This window comes from Salvia splendens, chromosome 1, assembly GCF_004379255.2.
Source record: "Salvia splendens isolate huo1 chromosome 1, SspV2, whole genome shotgun sequence".
Taxonomy (NCBI): Eukaryota; Viridiplantae; Streptophyta; class Magnoliopsida; order Lamiales; family Lamiaceae; genus Salvia; species Salvia splendens.
This window is the reverse complement of record NC_056032.1, coordinates 23098371-23106360: the sequence shown is the minus strand read 5'-3', so window position 1 is coordinate 23106360 and position 7990 is coordinate 23098371.

Sequence of the window (7990 nt, the reverse complement as noted above, 5' to 3'; positions counted from 1 at the left end):
ATTTACATAACGCAGTGTGATTAATATCTATACGGAGGTCCTTCTTTTGTGCTAAGAAAGTAATGGAATTCCAATTTAATGCAGGATAATAGATTCATTCTAATTGAGGGAGTGACGCATAATGGTTGTGTGTCGTTCTTAATGAAACGCACAACCCTTATGCGTCGTTATTTAACGACGCATAAGGATTATGCGTCCCTCAACGACGCATAAGGGTTTGCGTCGATCTTGAACGACGCACAATGGTTATGCGTCGTTAAGGCGGCTTTTAACCTCCTCCAGGCAGACGCAGCTCACAGAACGCACTTTCACACACTTTCATTTCCTCTCTCGGCGATATCCGGCGTTTTCAGGCGATTTCCGGCGATTTCTCCATAAGATCCGGTAATTTGTTTATCAATTTAGCTACACTCATCTTTATTCATGTTTATTGTGCTTTAATTTGTTAGTTTAACCCAATTTATACAAATTAGGGCTTGTAGGAAAAATGTCCTTAATTGTCGTTGTTTTAAATGTTTTTTATGCAGAAATCATGCAAGTATTTGTGAGTTTGTATTGGGGTGGTAGAGTAGTTCAACTACCACATATGGGTATTGGTTATGAACCACCTTGTCCGAGGAGCCCCATCATATTAAATTCAGGTGTTTCCTATTCTGGGTTGGTAGCAATGATCTGTGATGCGATGGGAATAGATATGAACCAACACACAATTGAATTATTATGGAGACAATGTATAGTCTATGGTTCCGGTATGAGTTATACATGTTCTGTGATTTGCAATGATGAAAGTGTAATGTTTATGTTCAACAATGCTCAAAATTCAAGTGGGTGTATTGAATTATTTGTTGAGTATTCACCGGTGAGGAGTGCAGAAATCCCACCAGTTGTTGATTATGGTATTGGAGCATCTGCGAGGTTTGAACAAATGAGTTTTGACTGTGGTATTGGATCATCTGCGAGGTTTGAACAAATGAGTTTTGACTAGCATTATATAACTTCAATGTTACAATTTTGCACAATATATACTAGAATTAGATAACTACAATGTTTGCATTTTTGCACAAGAATATATCTATTTTCTACACTTAGTGTATACAATGTCAAATTGAACCACTAACTTCTACAATTGACCGTACATACATGTGAAACATGCAAATACGCAACAAAACAACACAAATAAGCAACACAATAACAAAAATCGACCATAAATTCTCCAATTTCAGTATAAACCCTAACTTTGTTAAATTAGGGAAAAGCTCCACAAATTAAGCAATAATTGATTAATGTAGCCAAATGGAAGGACAATTTACCGAAATATGTTTAGAGTTTGGTTGAAATATGTCGGAAAACGTCTCCAATCGCCGAAAATCGTCGAGAAATTCGCCTCTTCACGCTGCTCCGCTGCTTCTGTCTGTGAATTGGGAGCTTTCTGCCCTCTTAAGCCCGATTTATAGACGTATAACTATTATGCGGCATTCTTAAACGACGCATATCCCTTATGCGTCATTAATTAACGACGCATAACCTTTATGCGTCGTTTAAAGACGCATAACCATTGTGCGTCGTTTAATAAAGACGCATAACTGTTGTGCGTCGTTCTTTAAAGACGCATAACGGTTGTGCGTTTCATTAATAACGACGCACAACAGTTATGCGTCACTCACTGCGCCGAAATATTTCTAAAGCTCTTCATTAAATTGGAATTCTATTAACACCCATTAACAAAAAAAGAAATTTTCCATATATATGTGGATATGCGTATGCCCACACGATTCATGTTCGGTGATCACCAATCATATCCATCTGAGATCGTTGTTAAATTGAATTGTTCACTCAAATAAATAAATACTAATAAAATATAAAATAAACTTTTTTCTCATTTTTTTATTATTTATGAATCATCGTTGTTTTAATTATTTTTTTTTCTTTTCTCTTATTTTATAAATTATACGTGTATCTTCAATTAGTCTATTTCTATAAGATAGAAAGTATAATTTAATAGTATTATCTCTGTTCCAAAATAAGTGTCACATTTTGTCATTTCGGTTCGTCTCATAATAAGAGTCACATTTCACTTTTACCATAAATGGTAAGTAGACTCCACATTCCACCAACTAATTTAATTCACATTTTATTATGAAACTAATATATATATAAGTGAGACTCATAATCCAGTAACTTACTCAACTCATTTTTCTAACTCGTGCCCACACTAAATGTGACACTTAGGTAGTAAGAATTATGAATAAAATAAATTAATGTAATATGAGTTCCATTAAAATTAAATAAAATAATTGATAGAAATCATGCGCAAGTAAGAAAATAAGATAATTGATAAGGACTATGGGGAATGGGGATATCTTTTTCTTAAACTTCTAAACGTGATACAGAAATTTCAATTGTATATTTAGTTTAACTGAAAATTAAGTGAATTCTATTTAAGATGATACTCCCTCCGTCCCATGCTACTCGCACTTTTCATTTTAGGCCGTAAATTTGGGATTGATTTTTTTGTGTAATTAAAAAAGAATTTTAGGTGTAATGAGACATCACTTAATAAAACAGCTCTTAACTTAAATTAACATATTAATTAAATGTATTAATTCTAACTTAAATTATAAATAGTGTAAGGACTTTGTGACGAGCCGAAAAGTAAACGTGCGAGTAGCACGGGACGGAGGGAGTACATCGTATATTGAATTTGAATGCACACAAATTGTTTCCCAAATATTACGTCACAAGCAAAATCCAAATATTACGTCACAAGCAAAATCCAAGAATTGATTATCGGCAACCCTTTCATCTCATGTTCCAACTATTGTGAATATATTGCAGTTCCATGTTTCCAATGATGTCATAGGTGATTTTCAAAATTTTAATTGAATTAGTTTCACAAATATTAACCAAGACTGCAAATTGATTAATTATAAAAAAGTTATCAAATTAACAAGCATGTTGGCTAGCCCAAAACTAAATGTGTAAGATTAGGTCTGAAAATTTTCTTATCCAATAAAATTTCACCACAATTAACATGCAATTAGAATAAAAGTATAAAACTGATAATAAATCCGATGAACTAATCTAATTGACATGACTAGATACAATTAAGAAATTTCAATAAAATAAATATATTGGTGAAATTGATCTATAATTAAGTTACATAAGAGTACTAGCAATAAATTTTTAACAAATAAGATAACATAGAGCCATATGAAAAGAAAATAAAAGAACACCAAATATAAACAAATACTACTATAAAAATAGTCAAAATCGGGAAATAAGTCGGCCGTTTAATTATTATTATAAGGCATCTTAAAGATGGTAATCGAGAGAGGTAGAGAAAGATTGGGTAGACATTTGATAGTAAAGTGTATAGAGAAATATTCCAATGTTTTTTTTTGTTGTTGTTGTTGTCCTCCAAATGTTCATTACCCTAGTATTTATAGGGTGAATAAGAAAGTTCTAGTACACCAATAAATGGGATTGGAACCATACAACACTTAGGAACTCTACACAATGAATGCGGGCGGCATATTTAATGTGGGCGGCATATTTAATGTGATCTTCTTTTCCAACACTCCCCCTCAAGTTGAGTAACGGTATCCCCGATACTTAACTTGCCAAGTAATTCTTTGAATCTTGTAGGACTCAATGCCTTGGTGAGAATGTCCGCCAGTTGTTCCTCGGATCGGACAAATGGGAACTCAATAATCCCGCTTTCAAGTTTTTCTTTGATAAAGTGACGATCGACCTCAACATGTTTGGTCCTATCATGCTGTACGGGATTTTCTGAAATGCTAATTGCAGCTTTATTGTCACAGAAAAGCTGACTTCTCCTTGTCGGTGGGAATCCAATTTCTGTTAATAATCTTCGAAGCCAGAGTATCTCCATAAGACCGCTTCTGATCCCTCGGAATTCAGCTTCTGCACTTGATAAGGCAACCACTTTCTGCTTCTTGCTTCTCCAAGTGACTAAATTGCCCCCAACAAAGGTAAAATATCCTCCAGTTGATTTCCTATCAACTGGATTGCTTGCCCAATCTGCATCGGTATACCCATCAATTTCTAAATCTTCTTTTTTCTCTAGGAATATCCCATAACTGGAGGTTCCTTTTAAATATCTTACAATTCTCATGACATCATCCATGTGATCTTCTTGCGGCTGATGCATGAATTGACTAACCACTCCAACGGCATATGCGATGTCGGGCCTCGTATGGGAGAGGTAGATAAGCTTTCCCACTAGTCGTTGGTATCTTTCACGATCTGTAGGTTTAGCTTCATCCACAATTTTCAATCCATGGTTGGGTATCATTGGAGTTTCAGCCGGCTTGCAGTCAAGCATGCCTGTCTCGGTGAGCATGTCAAGTATATACTTCTTCTGCCTTAAAAAGATTCCGTGCTTGGATCTCAACACTTCAATCCCTAGGAAGTACTTCAAAGCTCCTAAGTCCTTCATTTCAAATTCTTTGAAAAGATTCTCCTTTAGCTTCTGGATTTCTTCAACATCATCTCCTGTTATGATCATGTCATCCACATAAATAATCAAGCATGTCATTTTTACATTCCTTTCTTTCAGAAATAGTGTGTGATCTGAGTGGCTCTGTTTAAAGCCAAGTTTGAACATTGCCTAACAGAATCTTCCAAACCAAACTCTGGGTGATTGCTTTAACCCATAGAGGGTCTTTCTCAATCTGCATACCTGCCCTTCTCCAAATTCTTCGTCTAGGCCTGGTGGGACCTCCATGTAGACTTCCTTGTTTTTCTCAAGTTCACCATGAAGAAAGGCATTTGTAACATCCAACTGGTATAATGGCCATTCTTTGCATGCAGCTACAGACAGAAGGGTTCTTACTGTATTTAGTTTGGCCACCGGGGAAAAAGTTTCCTCATAGTCAACTCCATACACTTGAGTGTATCCCTTAGCAACCAATCTTGCCTTATATCTCTCGATTGAACCATCTGCACGTCGTTTTATGGTGAAGATCCAACGACATGCTACTGGTTTCTTTCCCGGAGGTAGAGTACACTTCACCCATGTTTCATTTTTTATCAGGGCATCAATTTCCTTCTTCATGGCTTCCCTCCAGTGCTTGTGTTTTATTGCCATCTCGAAAGATTGCGGAATCTCTTCTTCTTCATAAAGAGCAGCTTCAAATGCTCTAGCCATTTCAGTAAGGTGTCCCTGGGTGAAGTTTGCAACTGAGTACCTTGATTTCCGTCCTTTCCAGTCTGGAGAATATCGCCGAGGAGGAACGCCCCTCGTACTCCTATGGGGTAATCTGTCATGTCCAGTCTCTTGTTCTATAGGTGGCTCTTCTGTATCACTTGTATTTTTCCTGTCACCGTTAGCAGTTTCGGGTAGGATAGGAATATTGGGCTCAAAAGTTTTTACCTCAGGAGTCAAAGACTGGTCAGATAGCTCGGCAGTGACCTGAGGCGACATATTCTGTTCCTGGGGAATTGGCGCCGTTGGACTCACACTTGTGATAGGATTTTGGTCAGTTTCCCTTAGATTTCTCTCCCCCTGAATGGCTTCTCCCCATAGAGGTAGCCAATTAAGTGCGTCACTATTCGGATTACCAGTCTCACTCTCCCCCTGACCACTAGATTGGCTATAGAAAAATTCGCTTTCAACAAAGTCACAATTCATAGTAACATACATGCGATCTGTTGACGGGTCATAACATGTATACCCTTTCTGATTTTTCCCGTACCCCAAGAAAACACATTTGACTGCACATGGTGAGAATTTATCGCGATCATGTTTGGGTATGTGAGCAAAGACAGTGCAACCAAAAACTTTGGGTTCAAGATTGAGAGAAGAGGGAATTGAGTGTTTTGAAGAGAATATTTCTAACGGGGTTTTGAAGTTTAGGATTCCAGTGGGAAGACGATTTAGAAGGTAAACAGATGTGGCTAATGGCTTCAGGCCAGAAAGATTTAGGGATGTGGGATTCTATTAGACCCACCCCAGCATACCACAAATATCCCAAATATTTCCCCAACCTTCAAAAAATTCGAAAAAAACACCCCCAAGTTCGATTTCCTACCCCCCCGAACCATACATAAACTCGTTCCAAGCCCTGGCATATTCTTCATCCTCAAACATAGGACCAAAAGACTACCACTGGATTTTTGATTGTGGGGCAACTGACACAATGACATTCGATAAATCCGATTTTCTTGATATATCCCAATAAAAAAAAATTATGTCCAAACGGCCAGTGGGGAATTAGCACAGGTTGAAGGGGCGGGAACTATATCTATATCACCAACCCTTCGCCTCCCAAATTGTCTTTATGTTCCGTCTTTGTCCCACAAATTGTTGTCAGTGAGTCACGTCACAAAAGAACTTAATTGCAAACTCCTAATGCAACCTCGTTTTTGCATGTTACAGGATATCAAGACGGGGACGATAGTTGGGCGTGACACTGAGCGACATGGACTGTACTACGTAGATGAGATTGCTCAACACAGTACTGCTCTGATACCATCTTAAAGATGGTAATCGAGAGAGGTAGAGAAAGGTTGGGTAGACATTTGATGGTAAAATGTATAGAGAAATATTCCAATGTTTTTTTTGTTGTTGTTGTCCTCCAAATGTTCATTACCCTAGTATTTATAGGGTGAATAAGAAAGTTCTAGTACACCAATAAATGGGATTGGAACCATACAACACTTAGGAACTCTACACAATGAATGTGGGCGGCATATTTAACGTGATCTTCTTTTCCAACAAGGCATGTACAACGCAATCTCTTTGTCGTGTTCTAAGATAGAGATCGGACATTGGACATTGTTGCAAGCGTTCCTTCACCCACCTATTCATGAGACGAGTAATGTGAGGGGGAGTTGTCCCTCCATGCGCCTCACACCTTCTCCACCAATGGACGATCAACGTAATGCCTATTCGCTGGCATGCAAGTGAACTTCGTAAGAAAAATTAATTTAAAATTGAACCCTATGTTTGAAATATATTCGTTATTCAACGAAAATCTCTTTTAATTGGTTTTACGAAGGTAACCTTAGCTCGTCTAGCTCTAGCAATGCAACCAACCCCACACACCAAACCACACGCAACTCTTGACAATATCTAACCAAACACATTTGAAAAAAAATTAGGCCACAATAATTAATTAATGATTTAAATTTGGAATATGTATTTTTTTCACTTACAATAAAAATGTAATTTTAGAGCTTATTACATATATTGTCTAATTTTCACTAAAATGTACTACTACATCCATCTAAAAGATAGTCTTAAGGACCGTTTGATAAGAAAGGTGGCCCAATATGGGAAGATAGGGGTAAATACATAACTCATACAAATTGTTTCATATTTGTTTTATATCAGTACAAAAAGTTTGAAGTTTAAATAAGTCATATAAAAAGTTCCATTTGTGTTTCAGTTTAGTAAATTCCGTTATTTTTGTTTAAACAGTGTTAACTCTTTGTCTATATGAAGTACAAAATGTTTCATAATTATTTCATGTTGGTACAAATATTTTTATCATTGTTTCATATTGGTACAAAAAAATTCATCATTGTTTTATGGTTTGTGCATCACATAGACAAAGAGTTAACGCCGGTTAAACAAAAATAACGGAATGTATTAAATCTGAAATACGAATGAAACTTTTTGTATGATTTATATAAACTTCAAACTTTTTGTACTAATATGAAACAAAAGTGAAACATTTTGCCTGAGTTATGTATTTACCTGAGAAGATATGTAAAACAAGATAAGAAATACGGGCTTTATGTCAAGATATACCGAGATAAGATTTTTTCGTTGTTGTTTGTTAGAAAAGAAATTATTTAAATAACAGTGGCTTAACTTGACAAATTGGTGGGTTACATAAACATGATTAAAGTTATAATTTTGGCAAGATTGAGGCGGGCACTTATCTTAGTGCTTTGAGTTAAGCTTAAATATGATATCAAACAATTAGAAATGTCGATTTATAATTCTCTATCTTGATATTAC